Source organism: Anomaloglossus baeobatrachus, chromosome 4 (genome assembly GCF_048569485.1).
Source record: "Anomaloglossus baeobatrachus isolate aAnoBae1 chromosome 4, aAnoBae1.hap1, whole genome shotgun sequence".
NCBI classification, from domain to species: Eukaryota; Metazoa; Chordata; class Amphibia; order Anura; family Aromobatidae; genus Anomaloglossus; species Anomaloglossus baeobatrachus.
Genome location: NC_134356.1, coordinates 644970936 through 644990704, shown reverse-complemented (window position 1 = coordinate 644990704; position 19769 = coordinate 644970936). Strand labels below are relative to the sequence as shown.

Below are 19769 nucleotides of genomic sequence, written 5' to 3'. Positions count from 1 at the left end.
CTCAACAGTCTAATGGTCGTTTACACCTGGATCAGAAAGAGAGAAAGTTGGCCTGCAGGTAATCCTTGAAAAAGTACCTCTTCCGGGAATCTTCCGACTGTCTTCTCCTAGGGACCCTTGCAGCGGCGGAAGAAAGGAAGTGGGCATTTGGAACTCTCCATAACATAAACGAGCTCTTCCTGGAAAGCGGGGATTTCTTGGTGACCTGAACTCCTTTAACTTTGCGCAGTGGCAGTATCGTAGCCCATGAGGTTTAACCGAGGCGTGATTATTGCTAATTGAAAACTTTTCCCAATACCCCGCCATGATGACTTGAAATACAGTCAGCATTGGCAATTTTTGTTGGTCTCTCAGGAGGCTTAATTCATGGTATGCAAATGACAGAAAATTAGCTCCTCCCAGTGGTGGAAAATAACTCTTGCTTCCCTCAACAGTCTAATGGTCGTTTACACCTGGATCAGAAAGAGAGAGAGTTGGCCTGCAGGTAATCCTTGAAAAGTACCTCTTCCGGGAATCTTCCGACTGTCTTCTCCTAGGGACCCTTGCAGCGGCGGAAGAAAGGAAGTGGGCATTTGGAACTCTCCATAACATAAACGAGCTCTTCCTGGAAAGCGGGGATTTCTTGGTGACCTGAACTCCTTTAACTTTGCGCAGTGGCAGTATCGTAGCCCATGAGGTTTAACCGAGGCGTGATTATTGCTAATTGAAAACTTTTCCCAATACCCCGCCATGATGACTTGAAATACAGTCAGCATTGGCAATTTTTGTTGGTCTCTCAGGAGGCTTAATTCATGGTATGCAAATGACAGAAAATTAGCTCCTCCCAGTGGTGGAAAATAACTCTTGCTTCCCTCAACAGTCTAATGGTCGTTTACACCTGGATCAGAAAGAGAGAGAGTTGGCCTGCAGGTAATCCTTGAAAAGTACCTCTTCCGGGAATCTTCCGACTGTCTTCTCCTAGGGACCCTTGCAGCGGCGGAAGAAAGGAAGTGGGCATTTGGAACTCTCCATAACATAAACGAGCTCTTCCTGGAAAGCGGGGATTTCTTGGTGACCTGAACTCCTTTAACTTTGCGCAGTGGCAGTATCGTAGCCCATGAGGTTTAACCGAGGCGTGATTATTGCTAATTGAAAACTTTTCCCAATACCCCGCCATGATGACTTGAAATACAGTCAGCATTGGCAATTTTTGTTGGTCTCTCAGGAGGCTTAATTCATGGTATGCAAATGACAGAAAATTAGCTCTTCCCAGTGGTGGAAAATAACTCTTGCTTCCCTCAACAGTCTAATGGTCGTTTACACCTGGATCAGAAAGAGAGAGAGTTGGCCTGCAGGTAATCCTTGAAAAGTACCTCTTCCGGGAATCTTCCGACTGTCTTCTCCTAGGGACCCTTGCAGCGGCGGAAGAAAGGAAGTGGGCATTTGGAACTCTCCATAACATAAACGAGCTCTTCCTGGAAAGCGGGGATTTCTTGGTGACCTGAACTCCTTTAACTTTGCGCAGTGGCAGTATCGTAGCCCATGAGGTTTAACCGAGGCGTGATTATTGCTAATTGAAAACTTTTCCCAATACCCCGCCATGATGACTTGAAATACAGTCAGCATTGGCAATTTTTGTTGGTCTCTCAGGAGGCTTAATTCATGGTATGCAAATGACAGAAAATTAGCTCCTCCCAGTGGTGGAAAATAACTCTTGCTTCCCTCAACAGTCTAATGGTCGTTTACACCTGGATCAGAAAGAGAGAGAGTTGGCCTGCAGGTAACCCTTGAAAAGTACCTCTTCCGGGAATCTTCCGACTGTCTTCTCCTAGGGACCCTTGCAGCGGCGGAAGAAAGGAAGTGGGCATTTGGAACTCTCCATAACATAAACGAGCTCTTCCTGGAAAGCGGGGATTTCTTGGTGACCTGAACTCCTTTAACTTTGCGCAGTGGCAGTATCGTAGTCCATGAGGTTTAACTGAGGCGTGATTATTGCTAATTGAAAACTTTTCCCAATACCCCGCCATGATGACTTGAAATACAGTCAGCATTGGCAATTTTTGTTGGTCTCTCAGGAGGCTTAATTCATGGTATGCAAATGACAGAAAATTAGCTCCTCCCAGTGGTGGAAAATAACTCTTGCTTCCCTCAACAGTCTAATGGTCGTTTACACCTGGATCAGAAAGAGAGAGAGTTGGCCTGCAGGTAATCCTTGAAAAGTACCTCTTCCGGGAATCTTCCGACTGTCTTCTCCTAGGGACCCTTGCAGCGGCGGAAGAAAGGAAGTGGGCATTTGGAACTCTCCATAACATAAACGAGCTCTTCTTCCTAGAAAACGGCGATTTCTTGGTGACCTGAACTCCTTTAACTTTGCGCAGTGGCAGTATCGTAGCCCATGAGGTTTAACCGAGGCGTGATTATTGCTAATTGAAAACTTTTCCCAATACCCCGCCATGATGACTTGAAATACAGTCAGCATTGGCAATTTTTGTTGGTCTCTCAGGAGGCTTAATTCATGGTATGCAAATGACAGAAAATTAGCTCCTCCCAGTGGTGGAAAATAACTCTTGCTTCCCTCAACAGTCTAATGGTCGTTTACACCTGGATCAGAAAGAGAGAGAGTTGGCCTGCAGGTAATCCTTGAAAAGTACCTCTTCCGGGAATCTTCCGACTGTCTTCTCCTAGGGACCCTTGCAGCGGCGGAAGAAAGGAAGTGGGCATTTGGAACTCTCCATAACATAAACGAGCTCTTCTTCCTAGAAAACGGCGATTTCTTGGTGACCTGAACTCCTTTAACTTTGCGCAGTGGCAGTATCGTAGCCCATGAGGTTTAACCGAGGCGTGATTATTGCTAATTGAAAACTTTTCCCAATACCCCGCCATGATGACTTGAAATACAGTCAGCATTGGCAATTTTTGTTGGTCTCTCAGGAGGCTTAATTCATGGTATGCAAATGACAGAAAATTAGCTCCTCCCAGTGGTGGAAAATAACTCTTGCTTCCCTCAACAGTCTAATGGTCGTTTACACCTGGATCAGAAAGAGAGAGAGTTGGCCTGCAGGTAATCCTTGAAAAGTACCTCTTCCGGGAATCTTCCGACTGTCTTCTCCTAGGGACCCTTGCAGCGGCGGAAGAAAGGAAGTGGGCATTTGGAACTCTCCATAACATAAACGAGCTCTTCCTGGAAAGCGGGGATTTCTTGGTGACCTGAACTCCTTTAACTTTGCGCAGTGGCAGTATCGTAGCCCATGAGGTTTAACCGAGGCGTGATTATTGCTAATTGAAAACTTTTCCCAATATCCCGCCATGATGACTTGAAATACAGTCAGCATTGGCAATTTTTGTTGGTCTCTCAGGAGGCTTAATTCATGGTATGCAAATGACAGAAAATTAGCTCCTCCCAGTGGTGGAAAATAACTCTTGCTTCCCTCAACAGTCTAATGGTCGTTTACACCTGGATCAGAAAGAGAGAGAGTTGGCCTGCAGGTAATCCTTGAAAAGTACCTCTTCCGGGAATCTTCCGACTGTCTTCTCCTAGGGACCCTTGCAGCGGCGGAAGAAAGGAAGTGGGCATTTGGAACTCTCCATAACATAAACGAGCTCTTCCTGGAAAGCGGGGATTTCTTGGTGACCTGAACTCCTTTAACTTTGCGCAGTGGCAGTATCGTAGCCCATGAGGTTTAACCGAGGCGTGATTATTGCTAATTGAAAACTTTTCCCAATACCCCGCCATGATGACTTGAAATACAGTCAGCATTGGCAATTTTTGTTGGTCTCTCAGGAGGCTTAATTCATGGTATGCAAATGACAGAAAATTAGCTCCTCCCAGTGGTGGAAAATAACTTTTGCTTCCCTCAACAGTCTAATGGTCGTTTACACCTGGATCAGAAAGAGAGAGAGTTGGCCTGCAGGTAATCCTTGAAAAGTACCTCTTCCGGGAATCTTCCGACTGTCTTCTCCTAGGGACCCTTGCAGCGGCGGAAGAAAGGAAGTGGGCATTTGGAACTCTCCATAACATAAACGAGCTCTTCCTGGAAAGCGGGGATTTCTTGGTGACCTGAACTCCTTTAACTTTGCGCAGTGGCAGTATCGTAGCCCATGAGGTTTAACCGAGGCGTGATTATTGCTAATTGAAAACTTTTCCCAATACCCCGCCATGATGACTTGAAATACAGTCAGCATTGGCAATTTTTGTTGGTCTCTCAGGAGGCTTAATTCATGGTATGCAAATGACAGAAAATTAGCTCCTCCCAGTGGTGGAAAATAACTCTTGCTTCCCTCAACAGTCTAATGGTCGTTTACACCTGGATCAGAAAGAGAGAGAGTTGGCCTGCAGGTAATCCTTGAAAAGTACCTCTTCCGGGAATCTTCCGACTGTCTTCTCCTAGGGACCCTTGCAGCGGCGGAAGAAAGGAAGTGGGCATTTGGAACTCTCCATAACATAAACGAGCTCTTCCTGGAAAGCGGGGATTTCTTGGTGACCTGAACTCCTTTAACTTTGCGCAGTGGCAGTATCGTAGCCCATGAGGTTTAACCGAGGCGTGATTATTGCTAATTGAAAACTTTTCCCAATACCCCGCCATGATGACTTGAAATACAGTCAGCATTGGCAATTTTTGTTGGTCTCTCAGGAGGCTTAATTCATGGTATGCAAATGACAGAAAATTAGCTCCTCCCAGTGGTGGAAAATAACTCTTGCTTCCCTCAACAGTCTAATGGTCGTTTACACCTGGATCAGAAAGAGAGAGAGTTGGCCTGCAGGTAATCCTTGAAAAGTACCTCTTCCGGGAATCTTCCGACTGTCTTCTCCTAGGGACCCTTGCAGCGGCGGAAGAAAGGAAGTGGGCATTTGGAACTCTCCATAACATAAACGAGCTCTTCCTGGAAAGCGGGGATTTCTTGGTGACCTGAACTCCTTTAACTTTGCGCAGTGGCAGTATCGTAGCCCATGAGGTTTAACCGAGGCGTGATTATTGCTAATTGAAAACTTTTCCCAATACCCCGCCATGATGACTTGAAATACAGTCAGCATTGGCAATTTTTGTTGGTCTCTCAGGAGGCTTAATTCATGGTATGCAAATGACAGAAAATTAGCTCCTCCCAGTGGTGGAAAATAACTCTTGCTTCCCTCAACAGTCTAATGGTCGTTTACACCTGGATCAGAAAGAGAGAGAGTTGGCCTGCAGGTAACCCTTGAAAAGTACCTCTTCCGGGAATCTTCCGACTGTCTTCTCCTAGGGACCCTTGCAGCGGCGGAAGAAAGGAAGTGGGCATTTGGAACTCTCCATAACATAAACGAGCTCTTCCTGGAAAGCGGGGATTTCTTGGTGACCTGAACTCCTTTAACTTTGCGCAGTGGCAGTATCGTAGCCCATGAGGTTTAACTGAGGCGTGATTATTGCTAATTGAAAACTTTTCCCAATACCCCGCCATGATGACTTGAAATACAGTCAGCATTGGCAATTTTTGTTGGTCTCTCAGGAGGCTTAATTCATGGTATGCAAATGACAGAAAATTAGCTCCTCCCAGTGGTGGAAAATAACTCTTGCTTCCCTCAACAGTCTAATGGTCGTTTACACCTGGATCAGAAAGAGAGAGAGTTGGCCTGCAGGTAATCCTTGAAAAGTACCTCTTCCGGGAATCTTCCGACTGTCTTCTCCTAGGGACCCTTGCAGCGGCGGAAGAAAGGAAGTGGGCATTTGGAACTCTCCATAACATAAACGAGCTCTTCTTCCTAGAAAACGGGGATTTCTTGGTGACCTGAACTCCTTTAACTTTGCGCAGTGGCAGTATCGTAGCCCATGAGGTTTAACCGAGGCGTGATTATTGCTAATTGAAAACTTTTCCCAATACCCCGCCATGATGACTTGAAATACAGTCAGCATTGGCAATTTTTGTTGGTCTCTCAGGAGGCTTAATTCATGGTATGCAAATGACAGAAAATTAGCTCCTCCCAGTGGTGGAAAATAACTCTTGCTTCCCTCAACAGTCTAATGGTCGTTTACACCTGGATCAGAAAGAGAGAGAGTTGGCCTGCAGGTAATCCTTGAAAAGTACCTCTTCCGGGAATCTTCCGACTGTCTTCTCCTAGGGACCCTTGCAGCGGCGGAAGAAAGGAAGTGGGCATTTGGAACTCTCCATAACATAAACGAGCTCTTCCTGGAAAGCGGGGATTTCTTGGTGACCTGAACTCCTTTAACTTTGCGCAGTGGCAGTATCGTAGCCCATGAGGTTTAACCGAGGCGTGATTATTGCTAATTGAAAACTTTTCCCAATACCCCGCCATGATGACTTGAAATACAGTCAGCATTGGCAATTTTTGTTGGTCTCTCAGGAGGCTTAATTCATGGTATGCAAATGACAGAAAATTAGCTCCTCCCAGTGGTGGAAAATAATTCTTGCTTCCCTCAACAGTCTAATGGTCGTTTACACCTGGATCAGAAAGAGAGAGAGTTGGCCTGCAGGTAATCCTTGAAAAGTACCTCTTCCGGGAATCTTCCGACTGTCTTCTCCTAGGGAACCTTGCAGCGGCGGAAGAAAGGAAGTGGGCATTTGGAACTCTCCATAACATAAACGAGCTCTTCCTGGAAAGCTGGGATTTCTTGGTGACCTGAACTCCTTTAACTTTGCGCAGTGGCAGTATCGTAGCCCATGAGGTTTAACCGAGGCGTGATTATTGCTAATTGAAAACTTTTCCCAATATCCCGCCATGATGACTTGAAATACAGTCAGCATTGGCAATTTTTGTTGGTCTCTCAGGAGGCTTAATTCATGGTATGCAAATGACAGAAAATTAGCTCCTCCCAGTGGTGGAAAATAACTCTTGCTTCCCTCAACAGTCTAATGGTCGTTTACACCTGGATCAGAAAGAGAGAGAGTTGGCCTGCAGGTAATCCTTGAAAAGTACCTCTTCCGGGAATCTTCCGACTGTCTTCTCCTAGGGACCCTTGCAGCGGCGGAAGAAAGGAAGTGGGCATTTGGAACTCTCCATAACATAAACGAGCTCTTCCTGGAAAGCGGGGATTTCTTGGTGACCTGAACTCCTTTAACTTTGCGCAGTGGCAGTATCGTAGCCCATGAGGTTTAACCGAGGCGTGGTTATTGCTAATTGAAAACTTTTCCCAATACCCTGCCATGATGACTTGAAATACAGTCAGCATTGGCAATTTTTGTTGGTCTCTCAGGAGGCTTAATTCATGGTATGCAAATGACAGAAAATTAGCTCCTCCCAGTGGTGGAAAATAACTCTTGCTTCCCTCAACAGTCTAATGGTCGTTTACACCTGGATCAGAAAGAGAGAGAGTTGGCCTGCAGGTAATCCTTGAAAAGAACCTCTTCCGGAAATCTTCCGACTGTCTTCTCCTAGGGACCCTTGCAGCAGCGGAAGAAAGGAAGTGGGCATTTGGAACTCTCCATAATATAAACGAGCTCTTCCTGGAAAGCGGGGATTTCTTGTTGACCTGAACTCCATTAACTTTGCGCAGTGGCAGTATCGTAGCCCATGAGGTTTAACCGAGGCGTGATTATTGCTAATTGAAAACTTTTCCCAATACCCCGCCATGATGACTTGAAATACAGTCAGCATTGGCAATTTTTGTTGGTCTCTCAGGAGGCTTAATTCATGGTATGCAAATGACAGAAAATTAGCTCCTCCCAGTGGTGGAAAATAACTCTTGCTTCCCTCAACAGTCTAATGGTCGTTTACACCTGGATCAGAAAAAGAGAGAGTTGGCCTGCAGGTAATCCTTGAAAAGTACCTCTTCCGGGAATCTTCCGACTGTCTTCTCCTAGGGACCCTTGCAGCGGCGGAAGAAAGGAAGTGGGCATTTGGAACTCTCCATAACATAAACGAGCTCTTCCTGGAAAGCGGGGATTTCTTGGTGACCTGAACTCCTTTAACTTTGCGCAGTGGCAGTATCGTAGCCCATGAGGTTTAACCGAGGCGTGATTATTGCTAATTGAAAACTTTTCCCAATACCCCGCCATGATGACTTGAAATACAGTCAGCATTGGCAATTTTTGTTGGTCTCTCAGGAGGCTTAATTCATGGTATGCAAATGACAGAAAATTAGCTCCTCCCAGTGGTGGAAAATAACTCTTGCTTCCCTCAACAGTCTAATGGTCGTTTACACCTGGATCAGAAAGAGAGAGAGTTGGCCTGCAGGTAATCCTTGAAAAGTACCTCTTCCGGGAATCTTCCGACTGTCTTCTCCTAGGGACCCTTGCAGCGGCGGAAGAAAGGAAGTGGGCATTTGGAACTCTCCATAACATAAACGAGCTCTTCCTGGAAAGCGGGGATTTCTTGGTGACCTGAACTCCTTTAACTTTGCGCAGTGGCAGTATCGTAGCCCATGAGGTTTAACCGAGGCGTGATTATTGCTAATTGAAAACTTTTCCCAATACCCCGCCATGATGACTTGAAATACAGTCAGCATTGGCAATTTTTGTTGGTCTCTCAGGAGGCTTAATTCATGGTATGCAAATGACAGAAAATTAGCTCCTCCCAGTGGTGGAAAATAACTCTTGCTTCCCTCAACAGTCTAATGGTCGTTTACACCTGGATCAGAAAGAGAGAGAGTTGGCCTGCAGGTAATCCTTGAAAAGTACCTCTTCCGGGAATCTTCCGACTGTCTTCTCCTAGGGACCCTTGCAGCGGCGGAAGAAAGGAAGTGGGCACTTGGAACTCTCCATAACATAAACGAGCTCTTCCTGGAAAGCGGGGATTTCTTGGTGACCTGAACTCCTTTAACTTTGCGCAGTGGCAGTATCGTAGCCCATGAGGTTTAACCGAGGCGTGATTATTGCTAATTGAAAACTTTTCCCAATTCCCCGCCATGATGACTTGAAATACAGTCAGCATTGGCAATTTTTGTTGGTCTCTCAGGAGGCTTAATTCATGGTATGCAAATGACAGAAAATTAGCTCCTCCCAGTGGTGGAAAATAACTCTTGCTTCCCTCAACAGTCTAATGGTCGTTTACACCTGGATCAGAAAGAGAGAGAGTTGGCCTGCAGGTAATCCTTGAAAAGTACCTCTTCCGGGAATCTTCCGACTGTCTTCTCCTAGGGACCCTTGCAGCGGCGGAAGAAAGGAAGTGGGCATTTGGAACTCTCCATAACATAAACGAGCTCTTCCTGGAAAGCGGGGATTTCTTGGTGACCTGAACTCCTTTAACTTTGCGCAGTGGCAGTATCGTAGCCCATGAGGTTTAACCGAGGCGTGATTATTGCTAATTGAAAACTTTTCCCAATACCCCGCCATGATGACTTGAAATACAGTCAGCATTGGCAATTTTTGTTGGTCTCTCAGGAGGCTTAATTCATGGTATGCAAATGACAGAAAATTAGCTCCTCCCAGTGGTGGAAAATAACTCTTGCTTCCCTCAACAGTCTAATGGTCGTTTACACCTGGATCAGAAAGAGAGAGAGTTGGCCTGCAGGTAATCCTTGAAAAGTACCTCTTCCGGGAATCTTCCGACTGTCTTCTCCTAGGGACCCTTGCAGCGGCGGAAGAAAGGAAGTGGGCATTTGGAACTCTCCATAACATAAACGAGCTCTTCTTCCTAGAAAACGGGGATTTCTTGGTGACCTGAACTCCTTTAACTTTGCGCAGTGGCAGTATCGTAGCCCATGAGGTTTAACCGAGGCGTGATTATTGCTAATTGAAAACTTTTCCCAATACCCCGCCATGATGACTTGAAATACAGTCAGCATTGGCAATTTTTGTTGGTCTCTCAGGAGGCTTAATTCATGGTATGCAAATGACAGAAAATTAGCTCCTCCCAGTGGTGGAAAATAACTCTTGCTTCCCTCAACAGTCTAATGGTCGTTTACACCTGGATCAGAAAGAGAGAGAGTTGGCCTGCAGGTAATCCTTGAAAAGTACCTCTTCCGGGAATCTTCCGACTGTCTTCTCCTAGGGACCCTTGCAGCGGCGGAAGAAAGGAAGTGGGCATTTGGAACTCTCCATAACATAAACGAGCTCTTCCTGGAAAGCGGGGATTTCTTGGTGACCTGAACTCCTTTAACTTTGCGCAGTGGCAGTATCGTAGCCCATGAGGTTTAACCGAGGCGTGATTATTGCTAATTGAAAACTTTTCCCAATACTTTGCCATGATGACTTGAAATACAGTCAGCATTGGCAATTTTTGTTGGTCTCTCAGGAGGCTTAATTCATGGTATGCAAATGACAGAAAATTAGCTCCTCCCAGTGGTGGAAAATGACTCTTGCTTCCCTCAACAGTCTAATGGTCGTTTACACCTAGATCAGAAAGAGAGAGAGTTGGCCTGCAGGTAATCCTTGAAAAAGTACCTCTTCCGGGAATCTTCCGACTGTCTTCTCCTAGGGACCCTTGCAGCGGCGGAAGAAAGGAAGTGGGCATTTGGAACTCTCCATAACATAAACGAGCTCTTCCTGGAAAGCGGGGATTTCTTGGTGACCTGAACTCCTTTAACTTTGCGCAGTGGCAGTATCGTAGCCCATGAGGTTTAACCGAGGCGTGATTATTGCTAATTGAAAACTTTTCCCAATACCCCGCCATGATGACTTGAAATACAGTCAGCATTGGCAATTTTTGTTGGTCTCTCAGGAGGCTTAATTCATGGTATGCAAATGACAGAAAATTAGCTCCTCCCAGTGGTGGAAAATAACTTTTGCTTCCCTCAACAGTCTAATGGTCGTTTACACCTGGATCAGAAAGAGAGAGAGTTGGCCTGCAGGTAATCCTTGAAAAGTACCTCTTCCGGGAATCTTCCGACTGTCTTCTCCTAGGGACCCTTGCAGCGGCGGAAGAAAGGAAGTGGGCATTTGGAACTCTCCATAACATAAACGAGCTCTTCCTGGAAAGCGGGGATTTCTTGGTGACCTGAACTCCTTTAATTTTGCGCAGTGGCAGTATCGTAGCCCATGAGGTTTAACCGAGGCGTGATTATTGCTAATTGAAAACTTTTCCCAATACCCCGCCATGATGACTTGAAATACAGTCAGCATTGGCAATTTTTGTTGGTCTCTCAGGAGGCTTACTTCATGGTATGCAAATGACAGAAAATTAGCTCCTCCCAGTGGTGGAAAATAACTCTTGCTTCCCTCAACAGTCTAATGGTCGTTTACACCTGGATCAGAAAGAGAGAGAGTTGGCCTGCAGGTAATCCTTGAAAAGTACCTCTTCCGGGAATCTTCCGACTGTCTTCTCCTAGGGACCCTTGCAGCAGCGGAAGAAAGGAAGTGGGCATTTGGAACTCTCCATAACATAAACGAGCTCTTCCTGGAAAGCGGGGATTTCTTGGTAACCTGAACTCCTTTAACTTTGCGCAGTGGCAGTATCATAGCCCATGAGGTTTAACCGAGGCGTGATTATTGCTAATTGAAAACTTTTCCCAATACCCCGCCATGATGACTTGAAATACAGTCAGCATTGGCAATTTTTGTTGGTCTCTCAGGAGGCTTAATTCATGGTATGCAAATGACAGAAAATTAGCTCCTCCCAGTGGTGGAAAATAACTCTTGCTTCCCTCAACAGTCTAATGGTCGTTTACACCTGGATCAGAAAGAGAGAGAGTTGGCCTGCAGGTAATCCTTGAAAAGTACCTCTTCCGGGAATCTTCCGACTGTCTTCTCCTAGGGACCCTTGCAGCGGCGGAAGAAAGGAAGTGGGCATTTGGAACTCTCCATAACATAAACGAGCTCTTCCTGGAAAGCGGGGATTTCTTGGTGACCTGAACTCCTTTAACTTTGCGCAGTGGCAGTATCGTAGCCCATGAGGTTTAACCGAGGCGTGATTATTGCTAATTGAAAACTTTTCCCAATACCCCGCCATGATGACTTGAAATACAGTCAGCATTGGCAATTTTTGTTGGTCTCTCAGGAGGCTTAATTCATGGTATGCAAATGACAGAAAATTAGCTCCTCCCAGTGGTGGAAAATAACTCTTGCTTCCCTCAACAGTCTAATGGTCGTTTACACCTGGATCAGAAAGAGAGAGAGTTGGCCTGCAGGTAATCCTTGAAAAGTACCTCTTCCGGGAATCTTCCGACTGTCTTCTCCTAGGGACCCTTGCAGCGGCGGAAGAAAGGAAGTGGGCATTTGGAACTCTCCATAACATAAACGAGCTCTTCCTGGAAAGCGGGGATTTCTTGGTGACCTGAACTCCTTTAACTTTGCGCAGTGGCAGTATCGTAGCCCATGAGGTTTAACCGAGGCGTGATTATTGCTAATTGAAAACTTTTCCCAATACCCCGCCATGATGACTTGAAATACAGTCAGCATTGGCAATTTTTGTTGGTCTCTCAGGAGGCTTAATTCATGGTATGCAAATGACAGAAAATTAGCTCCTCCCAGTGGTGGAAAATAACTCTTGCTTCCCTCAACAGTCTAATGGTCGTTTACACCTGGATCAGAAAGAGAGAGAGTTGGCCTGCAGGTAATCCTTGAAAAGTACCTCTTCCGGGAATCTTCCGACTGTCTTCTCCTAGGGACCCTTGCAGCGGCGGAAGAAAGGAAGTGGGCATTTGGAACTCTCCATAACATAAACGAGCTCTTCCTGGAAAGCTGGGATTTCTTGGTGACCTGAACTCCTTTAACTTTGCGCAGTGGCAGTATCGTAGCCCATGAGGTTTAACCGAGGCGTGATTATTGCTAATTGAAAACTTTTCCCAATATCCCGCCATGATGACTTGAAATACAGTCAGCATTGGCAATTTTTGTTGGTCTCTCAGGAGGCTTAATTCATGGTATGCAAATGACAGAAAATTAGCTCCTCCCAGTGGTGGAAAATAACTCTTGCTTCCCTCAACAGTCTAATGGTCGTTTACACCTGGATCAGAAAGAGAGAGAGTTGGCCTGCAGGTAATCCTTGAAAAGTACCTCTTCCGGGAATCTTCCGACTGTCTTCTCCTAGGGACCCTTGCAGCGGCGGAAGAAAGGAAGTGGGCATTTGGAACTCTCCATAACATAAACGAGCTCTTCCTGGAAAGCGGGGATTTCTTGGTGACCTGAACTCCTTTAACTTTGCGCAGTGGCAGTATCGTAGCCCATGAGGTTTGACCGAGGCGTGATTATTGCTAATTGAAAACTTTTCCCAATACCCTGCCATGATGACTTGAAATACAGTCAGCATTGGCAATTTTTGTTGGTCTCTCAGGAGGCTTAATTCATGGTATGCAAATGACAGAAAATTAGCTCCTCCCAGTGGTGGAAAATAACTCTTGCTTCCCTCAACAGTCTAATGGTCGTTTACACCTGGATCAGAAAGAGAGAGAGTTGGCCTGCAGGTAATCCTTGAAAAGAACCTCTTCCGGAAATCTTCCGACTGTCTTCTCCTAGGGACCCTTGCAGCAGCGGAAGAAAGGAAGTGGGCATTTGGAACTCTCCATAATATAAACGAGCTCTTCCTGGAAAGCGGGGATTTCTTGGTGACCTGAACTCCTTTAACTTTGCGCAGTGGCAGTATCGTAGCCCATGAGGTTTAACCGAGGCGTGATTATTGCTAATTGAAAACTTTTCCCAATACCCCGCCATGATGACTTGAAATACAGTCAGCATTGGCAATTTTTGTTGGTCTCTCAGGAGGCTTAATTCATGGTATGCAAATGACAGAAAATTAGGTCCTCCCAGTGGTGGAAAATAACTCTTGCTTCCCTCAACAGTCTAATGGTCGTTTACACCTGGATCAGAAAGAGAGAGAGTTGGCCTGCAGGTAATCCTTGAAAAGTACCTCTTCCGGGAATCTTCCGACTGTCTTCTCCTAGGGACCCTTGCAGCGGCGGAAGAAAGGAAGTGGGCATTTGGAACTCTCCATAACATAAACGAGCTCTTCCTGGAAAGCGGGGATTTCTTGGTGACCTGAACTCCTTTAACTTTGCGCAGTGGCAGTATCGTAGCCCATGAGGTTTGACCGAGGCGTGATTATTGCTAATTGAAAACTTTTCCCAATACCCTGCCATGATGACTTGAAATACAGTCAGCATTGGCAATTTTTGTTGGTCTCTCAGGAGGCTTAATTCATGGTATGCAAATGACAGAAAATTAGCTCCTCCCAGTGGTGGAAAATAACTCTTGCTTCCCTCAACAGTCTAATGGTCGTTTACACCTGGATCAGAAAGAGAGAGAGTTGGCCTGCAGGTAATCCTTGAAAAGAACCTCTTCCGGAAATCTTCCGACTGTCTTCTCCTAGGGACCCTTGCAGCAGCGGAAGAAAGGAAGTGGGCATTTGGAACTCTCCATAATATAAACGAGCTCTTCCTGGAAAGCGGGGATTTCTTGGTGACCTGAACTCCTTTAACTTTGTGCAGTGGCAGTATCGTAGCCCATGAGGTTTAACCGAGGCGTGATTATTGCTAATTGAAAACTTTTCCCAATACCCCGCCATGATGACTTGAAATACAGTCAGCATTGGCAATTTTTGTTGGTCTCTCAGGAGGCTTAATTCATGGTATGCAAATGACAGAAAATTAGCTCCTCCCAGTGGTGGAAAATAACTCTTGCTTCCCTCAACAGTCTAATGGTCGTTTACACCTGGATCAGAAAGAGAGAGAGTTGGCCTGCAGGTAATCCTTGAAAAGTACCTCTTCCGGGAATCTTCCGACTGTCTTCTCCTAGGGACCCTTGCAGCGGCGGAAGAAAGGAAGTGGGCATTTGGAACTCTCCATAACATAAACGAGCTCTTCCTGGAAAGCGGGGATTTCTTGGTGACCTGAACTCCTTTAACTTTGCGCAGTGGCAGTATCGTAGCCCATGAGGTTTAACCGAGGCGTGATTATTGCTAATTGAAAACTTTTCCCAATACCCCGCCATGATGACTTGAAATACAGTCAGCATTGGCAATTTTTGTTGGTCTCTCAGGAGGCTTAATTCATGGTATGCAAATGATAGAAAATTAGCTCCTCCCAGTGGTGGAAAATAACTCTTGCTTCCCTCAACAGTCTAATGGTCGTTTACACCTGGATCAGAAAGAGAGAGAGTTGGCCTGCAGGTAATCCTTGAAAAGTACCTCTTCCGGGAATCTTCCAACTGTCTTCTCCTAGGGACCCTTGCAGCGGCGGAAGAAAGGAAGTGGGCATTTGGAACTCTCCATAACATAAACGAGCTCTTCCTGGAAAGCGGGGATTTCTTGGTGACCTGAACTCCTTTAACTTTGCGCAGTGGCAGTATCGTAGCCCATGAGGTTTAACCGAGGCGTGATTATTGCTAATTGAAAACTTTTCCCAATACCCCGCCATGATGACTTGAAATACAGTCAGCATTGGCAATTTTTGTTGGTCTCTCAGGAGGCTTAATTCATGGTATGCAAATGACAGAAAATTAGCTCCTCCCAGTGGTGGAAAATAACTCTTGCTTCCCTCAACAGTCTAATGGTCGTTTACACCTGGATCAGAAAGAGAGAGAGTTGGCCTGCAGGTAATCCTTGAAAAGTACCTCTTCCGGGAATCTTCCGACTGTCTTCTCCTAGGGACCCTTGCAGCGGCGGAAGAAAGGAAGTGGGCATTTGGAACTCTCCATAACATAAACGAGCTCTTCTTCCTAGAAAACGGGGATTTCTTGGTGACCTGAACTCCTTTAACTTTGCGCAGTGGCAGTATCGTAGCCCATGAGGTTTAACCGAGGCGTGATTATTGCTAATTGAAAACTTTTCCCAATACCCCGCCATGATGACTTGAAATACAGTCAGCATTGGCAATTTTTGTTGGTCTCTCAGGAGGCTTAATTCATGGTATGCAAATGACAGAAAATTAGCTCCTCCCAGTGGTGGAAAATAACTCTTGCTTCCCTCAACAGTCTAATGGTCGTTTACACCTGGATCAGAAAGAGAGAGAGTTGGCCTGCAGGTAATCCTTGAAAAGTACCTCTTCCGGGAATCTTCCGACTGTCTTCTCCTAGGGACCCTTGCAGCGGCGGAAGAAAGGAAGTGGGCATTTGGAACTCTCCATAACATAAACGAGCTCTTCCTGGAAAGCGGGGATTTCTTGGTGACCTGAACTCCTTTAACTTTGCGCAGTGGCAGTATCGTAGCCCATGAGGTTTAACCGAGGCGTGATTATTGCTAATTGAAAACTTTTCCCAATACCCCGCTATGATGACTTGAAATACAGTCAGCATTGGCAATTTTTGTTGGTCTCTCAGGAGGCTTAATTCATGGTATGCAAATGACAGAAAATTAGGTCCTCCCAGTGGTGGAAAATAACTCTTGCTTCCCTCAACAGTCTAATGGTCGTTTACACCTGGATCAGAAAGAGAGAGAGTTGGCCTGCAGGTAATCCTTGAAAAGTACCTCTTCCGGGAATCTTCCGACTGTCTTCTCCTAGGGACCCTTGCAGCGGCGGAAGAAAGGAAGTGGGCATTTGGAACTCTCCATAACATAAACGAGCTCTTCCTGGAAAGCTGGGATTTCTTGGTGACCTGAACTCCTTTAACTTTGCGCAGTGGCAGTATCGTAGCCCATGAGGTTTAACCGAGGCGTGATTATTGCTAATTGAAAACTTTTCCCAATATCCCGCCATGATGACTTGAAATACAGTCAGCATTGGCAATTTTTGTTGGTCTCTCAGGAGGCTTAATTCATGGTATGCAAATGACAGAAAATTAGCTCCTCCCAGTGGTGGAAAATAACTCTTGCTTCCCTCAACAGTCTAATGGTCGTTTACACCTGGATCAGAAAGAGAGAGAGTTGGCCTGCAGGTAATCCTTGAAAGGTACCTCTTCCGGGAATCTTCCGACTGTCTTCTCCTAGGGACCCTTGCAGCAGCGGAAGAAAGGAAGTGGGCATTTGGAACTCTCCATAATATAAACGAGCTCTTCCTGGAAAGCGGGGATTTCTTGGTGACCTGAACTCCTTTAACTTTGCGCAGTGGCAGTATCGTAGCCCATGAGGTTTAACCGAGGCGTGATTATTGCTAATTGAAAACTTTTCCCAATACCCCGCCATGATGACTTGAAATACAGTCAGCATTGGCAATTTTTGTTGGTCTCTCAGGAGACTTAATTCATGGTATGCAAATGACAGAAAATTAGCTCCTCCCAGTGGTGGAAAATAACTCTTGCTTCCCTCAACAGTCTAATGGTCGTTTACTCCTGGATCAGAAAGAGAGAGAGTTGGCCTGCAGGTAATCCTTGAAAAGTACCTCTTCCGGGAATCTTCCGACTGTCTTCTCCTAGGGACCCTTGCAGCGGCGGAAGAAAGGAAGTGGGCATTTGGAACTCTCCATAACATAAACGAGCTCTTCCTGGAAAGCGGGGATTTCTTGGTGACCTGAACTCCTTTAACTTTGCGCAGTGGCAGTATCGTAGCCCATGAGGTTTAACCGAGGCGTGATTATTGCTAATTGAAAACTTTTCCCAATACCCCGCCATGATGACTTGAAATACAGTCAGCATTGGCAATTTTTGTTGGTCTCTCAGGAGGCTTAATTCATGGTATGCAAATGACAGAAAATTAGCTCCTCCCAGTGGTGGAAAATAACTCTTGCTTCCCTCAACAGTCTAATGGTCGTTTACACCTGGATCAGAAAGAGAGAGAGTTGGCCTGCAGGTAATCCTTGAAAAGTACCTCTTCCGGGAATCTTCCGACTGTCTTCTCCTAGGGACCCTTGCAGCGGCGGAAGAAAGGAAGTGGGCATTTGGAACTCTCCATAACATAAACGAGCTCTTCCTGGAAAGCGGGGATTTCTTGGTGACCTGAACTCCTTTAACTTTGCGCAGTGGCAGTATCGTAGCCCATGAGGTTTAACCGAGGCGTGATTATTGCTAATTGAAAACTTTTCCCAATACCCCGCCATGATGACTTGAAATACAGTCAGCATTGGCAATTTTTGTTGGTCTCTCAGGAGGCTTAATTCATGGTATGCAAATGATAGAAAATTAGCTCCTCCCAGTGGTGGAAAATAACTCTTGCTTCCCTCAACAGTCTAATGGTCGTTTACACCTGGATCAGAAAGAGAGAGAGTTGGCCTGCAGGTAATCCTTGAAAAGTACCTCTTCCGGGAATCTTCCAACTGTCTTCTCCTAGGGACCCTTGCAGCGGCGGAAGAAAGGAAGTGGGCATTTGGAACTCTCCATAACATAAACGAGCTCTTCCTGGAAAGCGGGGATTTCTTGGTGACCTGAACTCCTTTAACTTTGCGCAGTGGCAGTATCGTAGCCCATGAGGTTTAACCGAGGCGTGATTATTGCTAATTGAAAACTTTTCCCAATACCCCGCCATGATGACTTGAAATACAGTCAGCATTGGCAATTTTTGTTGGTCTCTCAGGAGGCTTAATTCATGGTATGCAAATGACAGAAAATTAGCTCCTCCCAGTGGTGGAAAATAACTCTTGCTTCCCTCAACAGTCTAATGGTCGTTTACACCTGGATCAGAAAGAGAGAGAGTTGGCCTGCAGGTAATCCTTGAAAAGTACCTCTTCCGGGAATCTTCCGACTGTCTTCTCCTAGGGACCCTTGCAGCGGCGGAAGAAAGGAAGTGGGCATTTGGAACTCTCCATAACATAAACGAGCTCTTCTTCCTAGAAAACGGGGATTTCTTGGTGACCTGAACTCCTTTAACTTTGCGCAGTGGCAGTATCGTAGCCCATGAGGTTTAACCGAGGCGTGATTATTGCTAATTGAAAACTTTTCCCAATACCCCGCCATGATGACTTGAAATACAGTCAGCATTGGCAATTTTTGTTGGTCTCTCAGGAGGCTTAATTCATGGTATGCAAATGACAGAAAATTAGCTCCTCCCAGTGGTGGAAAATAACTCTTGCTTCCCTCAACAGTCTAATGGTCGTTTACACCTGGATCAGAAAGAGAGAGAGTTGGCCTGCAGGTAATCCTTGAAAAGTACCTCTTCCGGGAATCTTCCGACTGTCTTCTCCTAGGGACCCTTGCAGCGGCGGAAGAAAGGAAGTGGGCATTTGGAACTCTCCATAACATAAACGAGCTCTTCCTGGAAAGCGGGGATTTCTTGGTGACCTGAACTCCTTTAACTTTGCGCAGTGGCAGTATCGTAGCCCATGAGGTTTAACCGAGGCGTGATTATTGCTAATTGAAAACTTTTCCCAATACCCCGCTATGATGACTTGAAATACAGTCAGCATTGGCAATTTTTGTTGGTCTCTCAGGAGGCTTAATTCATGGTATGCAAATGACAGAAAATTAGGTCCTCCCAGTGGTGGAAAATAACTCTTGCTTCCCTCAACAGTCTAATGGTCGTTTACACCTGGATCAGAAAGAGAGAGAGTTGGCCTGCAGGTAATCCTTGAAAAGTACCTCTTCCGGGAATCTTCCGACTGTCTTCTCCTAGGGACCCTTGCAGCGGCGGAAGAAAGGAAGTGGGCATTTGGAACTCTCCATAACATAAACGAGCTCTTCCTGGAAAGCTGGGATTTCTTGGTGACCTGAACTCCTTTAACTTTGCGCAGTGGCAGTATCGTAGCCCATGAGGTTTAACCGAGGCGTGATTATTGCTAATTGAAAACTTTTCCCAATATCCCGCCATGATGACTTGAAATACAGTCAGCATTGGCAATTTTTGTTGGTCTCTCAGGAGGCTTAATTCATGGTATGCAAATGACAGAAAATTAGCTCCTCCCAGTGGTGGAAAATAACTCTTGCTTCCCTCAACAGTCTAATGGTCGTTTACACCTGGATCAGAAAGAGAGAGAGTTGGCCTGCAGGTAATCCTTGAAAGGTACCTCTTCCGGGAATCTTCCGACTGTCTTCTCCTAGGGACCCTTGCAGCAGCGGAAGAAAGGAAGTGGGCATTTGGAACTCTCCATAATATAAACGAGCTCTTCCTGGAAAGCGGGGATTTCTTG

The 19769-nt window shown here is 45.9% G+C and overlaps 46 non-coding genes across 46 annotated transcripts; all 46 read left to right on the top strand.

Moving 5' to 3' along the window:
• The first annotated feature begins 217 nt into the window (after nt 1–217).
• On the top strand, nt 218–358 carry LOC142304947 (U4 spliceosomal RNA). Its single transcript, XR_012753588.1, has one exon. It is a non-coding gene; the product is annotated as a U4 spliceosomal RNA (small nuclear RNA).
• A 284-nt stretch (nt 359–642) lies between these two features.
• LOC142304946 (U4 spliceosomal RNA) lies at nt 643–783 on the top strand. The gene has a single exon (XR_012753587.1). It is a non-coding gene; the product is annotated as a U4 spliceosomal RNA (small nuclear RNA).
• Nucleotides 784–1067: 284 nt separating this feature from the next.
• LOC142304945 (U4 spliceosomal RNA) lies at nt 1068–1208 on the top strand. The gene has a single exon (XR_012753586.1). It is a non-coding gene; the product is annotated as a U4 spliceosomal RNA (small nuclear RNA).
• Nucleotides 1209–1492: 284 nt separating this feature from the next.
• Nucleotides 1493–1633, top strand: LOC142304944 (U4 spliceosomal RNA). Its single transcript, XR_012753585.1, has one exon. It is a non-coding gene; the product is annotated as a U4 spliceosomal RNA (small nuclear RNA).
• Nucleotides 1634–1917: 284 nt separating this feature from the next.
• Nucleotides 1918–2058, top strand: LOC142304670 (U4 spliceosomal RNA). Its single transcript, XR_012753324.1, has one exon. It is a non-coding gene; the product is annotated as a U4 spliceosomal RNA (small nuclear RNA).
• Nucleotides 2059–2345: 287 nt separating this feature from the next.
• On the top strand, nt 2346–2486 carry LOC142304943 (U4 spliceosomal RNA). The gene has a single exon (XR_012753584.1). It is a non-coding gene; the product is annotated as a U4 spliceosomal RNA (small nuclear RNA).
• A 287-nt stretch (nt 2487–2773) lies between these two features.
• LOC142304942 (U4 spliceosomal RNA) lies at nt 2774–2914 on the top strand. Its single transcript, XR_012753583.1, has one exon. It is a non-coding gene; the product is annotated as a U4 spliceosomal RNA (small nuclear RNA).
• Nucleotides 2915–3198: 284 nt separating this feature from the next.
• On the top strand, nt 3199–3339 carry LOC142305236 (U4 spliceosomal RNA). Its single transcript, XR_012753861.1, has one exon. It is a non-coding gene; the product is annotated as a U4 spliceosomal RNA (small nuclear RNA).
• Nucleotides 3340–3623: 284 nt separating this feature from the next.
• Nucleotides 3624–3764, top strand: LOC142304941 (U4 spliceosomal RNA). Its single transcript, XR_012753582.1, has one exon. It is a non-coding gene; the product is annotated as a U4 spliceosomal RNA (small nuclear RNA).
• A 284-nt stretch (nt 3765–4048) lies between these two features.
• LOC142304940 (U4 spliceosomal RNA) lies at nt 4049–4189 on the top strand. The gene has a single exon (XR_012753581.1). It is a non-coding gene; the product is annotated as a U4 spliceosomal RNA (small nuclear RNA).
• Nucleotides 4190–4473: 284 nt separating this feature from the next.
• On the top strand, nt 4474–4614 carry LOC142304939 (U4 spliceosomal RNA). The gene has a single exon (XR_012753580.1). It is a non-coding gene; the product is annotated as a U4 spliceosomal RNA (small nuclear RNA).
• A 284-nt stretch (nt 4615–4898) lies between these two features.
• On the top strand, nt 4899–5039 carry LOC142304938 (U4 spliceosomal RNA). Its single transcript, XR_012753579.1, has one exon. It is a non-coding gene; the product is annotated as a U4 spliceosomal RNA (small nuclear RNA).
• Nucleotides 5040–5323: 284 nt separating this feature from the next.
• LOC142304505 (U4 spliceosomal RNA) lies at nt 5324–5464 on the top strand. The gene has a single exon (XR_012753164.1). It is a non-coding gene; the product is annotated as a U4 spliceosomal RNA (small nuclear RNA).
• A 287-nt stretch (nt 5465–5751) lies between these two features.
• Nucleotides 5752–5892, top strand: LOC142304937 (U4 spliceosomal RNA). The gene has a single exon (XR_012753578.1). It is a non-coding gene; the product is annotated as a U4 spliceosomal RNA (small nuclear RNA).
• Nucleotides 5893–6176: 284 nt separating this feature from the next.
• On the top strand, nt 6177–6317 carry LOC142304936 (U4 spliceosomal RNA). The gene has a single exon (XR_012753577.1). It is a non-coding gene; the product is annotated as a U4 spliceosomal RNA (small nuclear RNA).
• A 284-nt stretch (nt 6318–6601) lies between these two features.
• On the top strand, nt 6602–6742 carry LOC142305235 (U4 spliceosomal RNA). Its single transcript, XR_012753860.1, has one exon. It is a non-coding gene; the product is annotated as a U4 spliceosomal RNA (small nuclear RNA).
• A 284-nt stretch (nt 6743–7026) lies between these two features.
• Nucleotides 7027–7167, top strand: LOC142304630 (U4 spliceosomal RNA). The gene has a single exon (XR_012753285.1). It is a non-coding gene; the product is annotated as a U4 spliceosomal RNA (small nuclear RNA).
• Nucleotides 7168–7451: 284 nt separating this feature from the next.
• Nucleotides 7452–7592, top strand: LOC142304935 (U4 spliceosomal RNA). The gene has a single exon (XR_012753576.1). It is a non-coding gene; the product is annotated as a U4 spliceosomal RNA (small nuclear RNA).
• Nucleotides 7593–7876: 284 nt separating this feature from the next.
• LOC142304934 (U4 spliceosomal RNA) lies at nt 7877–8017 on the top strand. Its single transcript, XR_012753575.1, has one exon. It is a non-coding gene; the product is annotated as a U4 spliceosomal RNA (small nuclear RNA).
• Nucleotides 8018–8301: 284 nt separating this feature from the next.
• Nucleotides 8302–8442, top strand: LOC142304933 (U4 spliceosomal RNA). Its single transcript, XR_012753574.1, has one exon. It is a non-coding gene; the product is annotated as a U4 spliceosomal RNA (small nuclear RNA).
• A 284-nt stretch (nt 8443–8726) lies between these two features.
• LOC142305256 (U4 spliceosomal RNA) lies at nt 8727–8867 on the top strand. The gene has a single exon (XR_012753881.1). It is a non-coding gene; the product is annotated as a U4 spliceosomal RNA (small nuclear RNA).
• A 284-nt stretch (nt 8868–9151) lies between these two features.
• Nucleotides 9152–9292, top strand: LOC142304932 (U4 spliceosomal RNA). Its single transcript, XR_012753573.1, has one exon. It is a non-coding gene; the product is annotated as a U4 spliceosomal RNA (small nuclear RNA).
• A 287-nt stretch (nt 9293–9579) lies between these two features.
• On the top strand, nt 9580–9720 carry LOC142304931 (U4 spliceosomal RNA). The gene has a single exon (XR_012753572.1). It is a non-coding gene; the product is annotated as a U4 spliceosomal RNA (small nuclear RNA).
• A 284-nt stretch (nt 9721–10004) lies between these two features.
• LOC142304626 (U4 spliceosomal RNA) lies at nt 10005–10145 on the top strand. Its single transcript, XR_012753281.1, has one exon. It is a non-coding gene; the product is annotated as a U4 spliceosomal RNA (small nuclear RNA).
• A 285-nt stretch (nt 10146–10430) lies between these two features.
• Nucleotides 10431–10571, top strand: LOC142304930 (U4 spliceosomal RNA). The gene has a single exon (XR_012753571.1). It is a non-coding gene; the product is annotated as a U4 spliceosomal RNA (small nuclear RNA).
• Nucleotides 10572–10855: 284 nt separating this feature from the next.
• Nucleotides 10856–10996, top strand: LOC142305343 (U4 spliceosomal RNA). Its single transcript, XR_012753964.1, has one exon. It is a non-coding gene; the product is annotated as a U4 spliceosomal RNA (small nuclear RNA).
• Nucleotides 10997–11280: 284 nt separating this feature from the next.
• LOC142304485 (U4 spliceosomal RNA) lies at nt 11281–11421 on the top strand. Its single transcript, XR_012753145.1, has one exon. It is a non-coding gene; the product is annotated as a U4 spliceosomal RNA (small nuclear RNA).
• A 284-nt stretch (nt 11422–11705) lies between these two features.
• LOC142304929 (U4 spliceosomal RNA) lies at nt 11706–11846 on the top strand. Its single transcript, XR_012753570.1, has one exon. It is a non-coding gene; the product is annotated as a U4 spliceosomal RNA (small nuclear RNA).
• A 284-nt stretch (nt 11847–12130) lies between these two features.
• Nucleotides 12131–12271, top strand: LOC142304928 (U4 spliceosomal RNA). The gene has a single exon (XR_012753569.1). It is a non-coding gene; the product is annotated as a U4 spliceosomal RNA (small nuclear RNA).
• Nucleotides 12272–12555: 284 nt separating this feature from the next.
• LOC142305234 (U4 spliceosomal RNA) lies at nt 12556–12696 on the top strand. Its single transcript, XR_012753859.1, has one exon. It is a non-coding gene; the product is annotated as a U4 spliceosomal RNA (small nuclear RNA).
• A 284-nt stretch (nt 12697–12980) lies between these two features.
• Nucleotides 12981–13121, top strand: LOC142304603 (U4 spliceosomal RNA). Its single transcript, XR_012753258.1, has one exon. It is a non-coding gene; the product is annotated as a U4 spliceosomal RNA (small nuclear RNA).
• Nucleotides 13122–13405: 284 nt separating this feature from the next.
• LOC142304927 (U4 spliceosomal RNA) lies at nt 13406–13546 on the top strand. The gene has a single exon (XR_012753568.1). It is a non-coding gene; the product is annotated as a U4 spliceosomal RNA (small nuclear RNA).
• Nucleotides 13547–13830: 284 nt separating this feature from the next.
• On the top strand, nt 13831–13971 carry LOC142304602 (U4 spliceosomal RNA). The gene has a single exon (XR_012753257.1). It is a non-coding gene; the product is annotated as a U4 spliceosomal RNA (small nuclear RNA).
• A 284-nt stretch (nt 13972–14255) lies between these two features.
• Nucleotides 14256–14396, top strand: LOC142305241 (U4 spliceosomal RNA). Its single transcript, XR_012753866.1, has one exon. It is a non-coding gene; the product is annotated as a U4 spliceosomal RNA (small nuclear RNA).
• Nucleotides 14397–14680: 284 nt separating this feature from the next.
• LOC142304926 (U4 spliceosomal RNA) lies at nt 14681–14821 on the top strand. The gene has a single exon (XR_012753567.1). It is a non-coding gene; the product is annotated as a U4 spliceosomal RNA (small nuclear RNA).
• Nucleotides 14822–15105: 284 nt separating this feature from the next.
• Nucleotides 15106–15246, top strand: LOC142304925 (U4 spliceosomal RNA). The gene has a single exon (XR_012753566.1). It is a non-coding gene; the product is annotated as a U4 spliceosomal RNA (small nuclear RNA).
• Nucleotides 15247–15533: 287 nt separating this feature from the next.
• LOC142304924 (U4 spliceosomal RNA) lies at nt 15534–15674 on the top strand. Its single transcript, XR_012753565.1, has one exon. It is a non-coding gene; the product is annotated as a U4 spliceosomal RNA (small nuclear RNA).
• Nucleotides 15675–15958: 284 nt separating this feature from the next.
• LOC142304442 (U4 spliceosomal RNA) lies at nt 15959–16099 on the top strand. Its single transcript, XR_012753103.1, has one exon. It is a non-coding gene; the product is annotated as a U4 spliceosomal RNA (small nuclear RNA).
• A 284-nt stretch (nt 16100–16383) lies between these two features.
• On the top strand, nt 16384–16524 carry LOC142305233 (U4 spliceosomal RNA). The gene has a single exon (XR_012753858.1). It is a non-coding gene; the product is annotated as a U4 spliceosomal RNA (small nuclear RNA).
• Nucleotides 16525–16808: 284 nt separating this feature from the next.
• On the top strand, nt 16809–16949 carry LOC142305306 (U4 spliceosomal RNA). The gene has a single exon (XR_012753929.1). It is a non-coding gene; the product is annotated as a U4 spliceosomal RNA (small nuclear RNA).
• Nucleotides 16950–17233: 284 nt separating this feature from the next.
• Nucleotides 17234–17374, top strand: LOC142304923 (U4 spliceosomal RNA). The gene has a single exon (XR_012753564.1). It is a non-coding gene; the product is annotated as a U4 spliceosomal RNA (small nuclear RNA).
• A 284-nt stretch (nt 17375–17658) lies between these two features.
• Nucleotides 17659–17799, top strand: LOC142304922 (U4 spliceosomal RNA). Its single transcript, XR_012753563.1, has one exon. It is a non-coding gene; the product is annotated as a U4 spliceosomal RNA (small nuclear RNA).
• Nucleotides 17800–18083: 284 nt separating this feature from the next.
• On the top strand, nt 18084–18224 carry LOC142304921 (U4 spliceosomal RNA). Its single transcript, XR_012753562.1, has one exon. It is a non-coding gene; the product is annotated as a U4 spliceosomal RNA (small nuclear RNA).
• A 287-nt stretch (nt 18225–18511) lies between these two features.
• On the top strand, nt 18512–18652 carry LOC142304920 (U4 spliceosomal RNA). The gene has a single exon (XR_012753561.1). It is a non-coding gene; the product is annotated as a U4 spliceosomal RNA (small nuclear RNA).
• A 284-nt stretch (nt 18653–18936) lies between these two features.
• Nucleotides 18937–19077, top strand: LOC142304441 (U4 spliceosomal RNA). The gene has a single exon (XR_012753102.1). It is a non-coding gene; the product is annotated as a U4 spliceosomal RNA (small nuclear RNA).
• Nucleotides 19078–19361: 284 nt separating this feature from the next.
• LOC142305232 (U4 spliceosomal RNA) lies at nt 19362–19502 on the top strand. Its single transcript, XR_012753857.1, has one exon. It is a non-coding gene; the product is annotated as a U4 spliceosomal RNA (small nuclear RNA).
• Nucleotides 19503–19769: the final 267 nt, after the last annotated feature.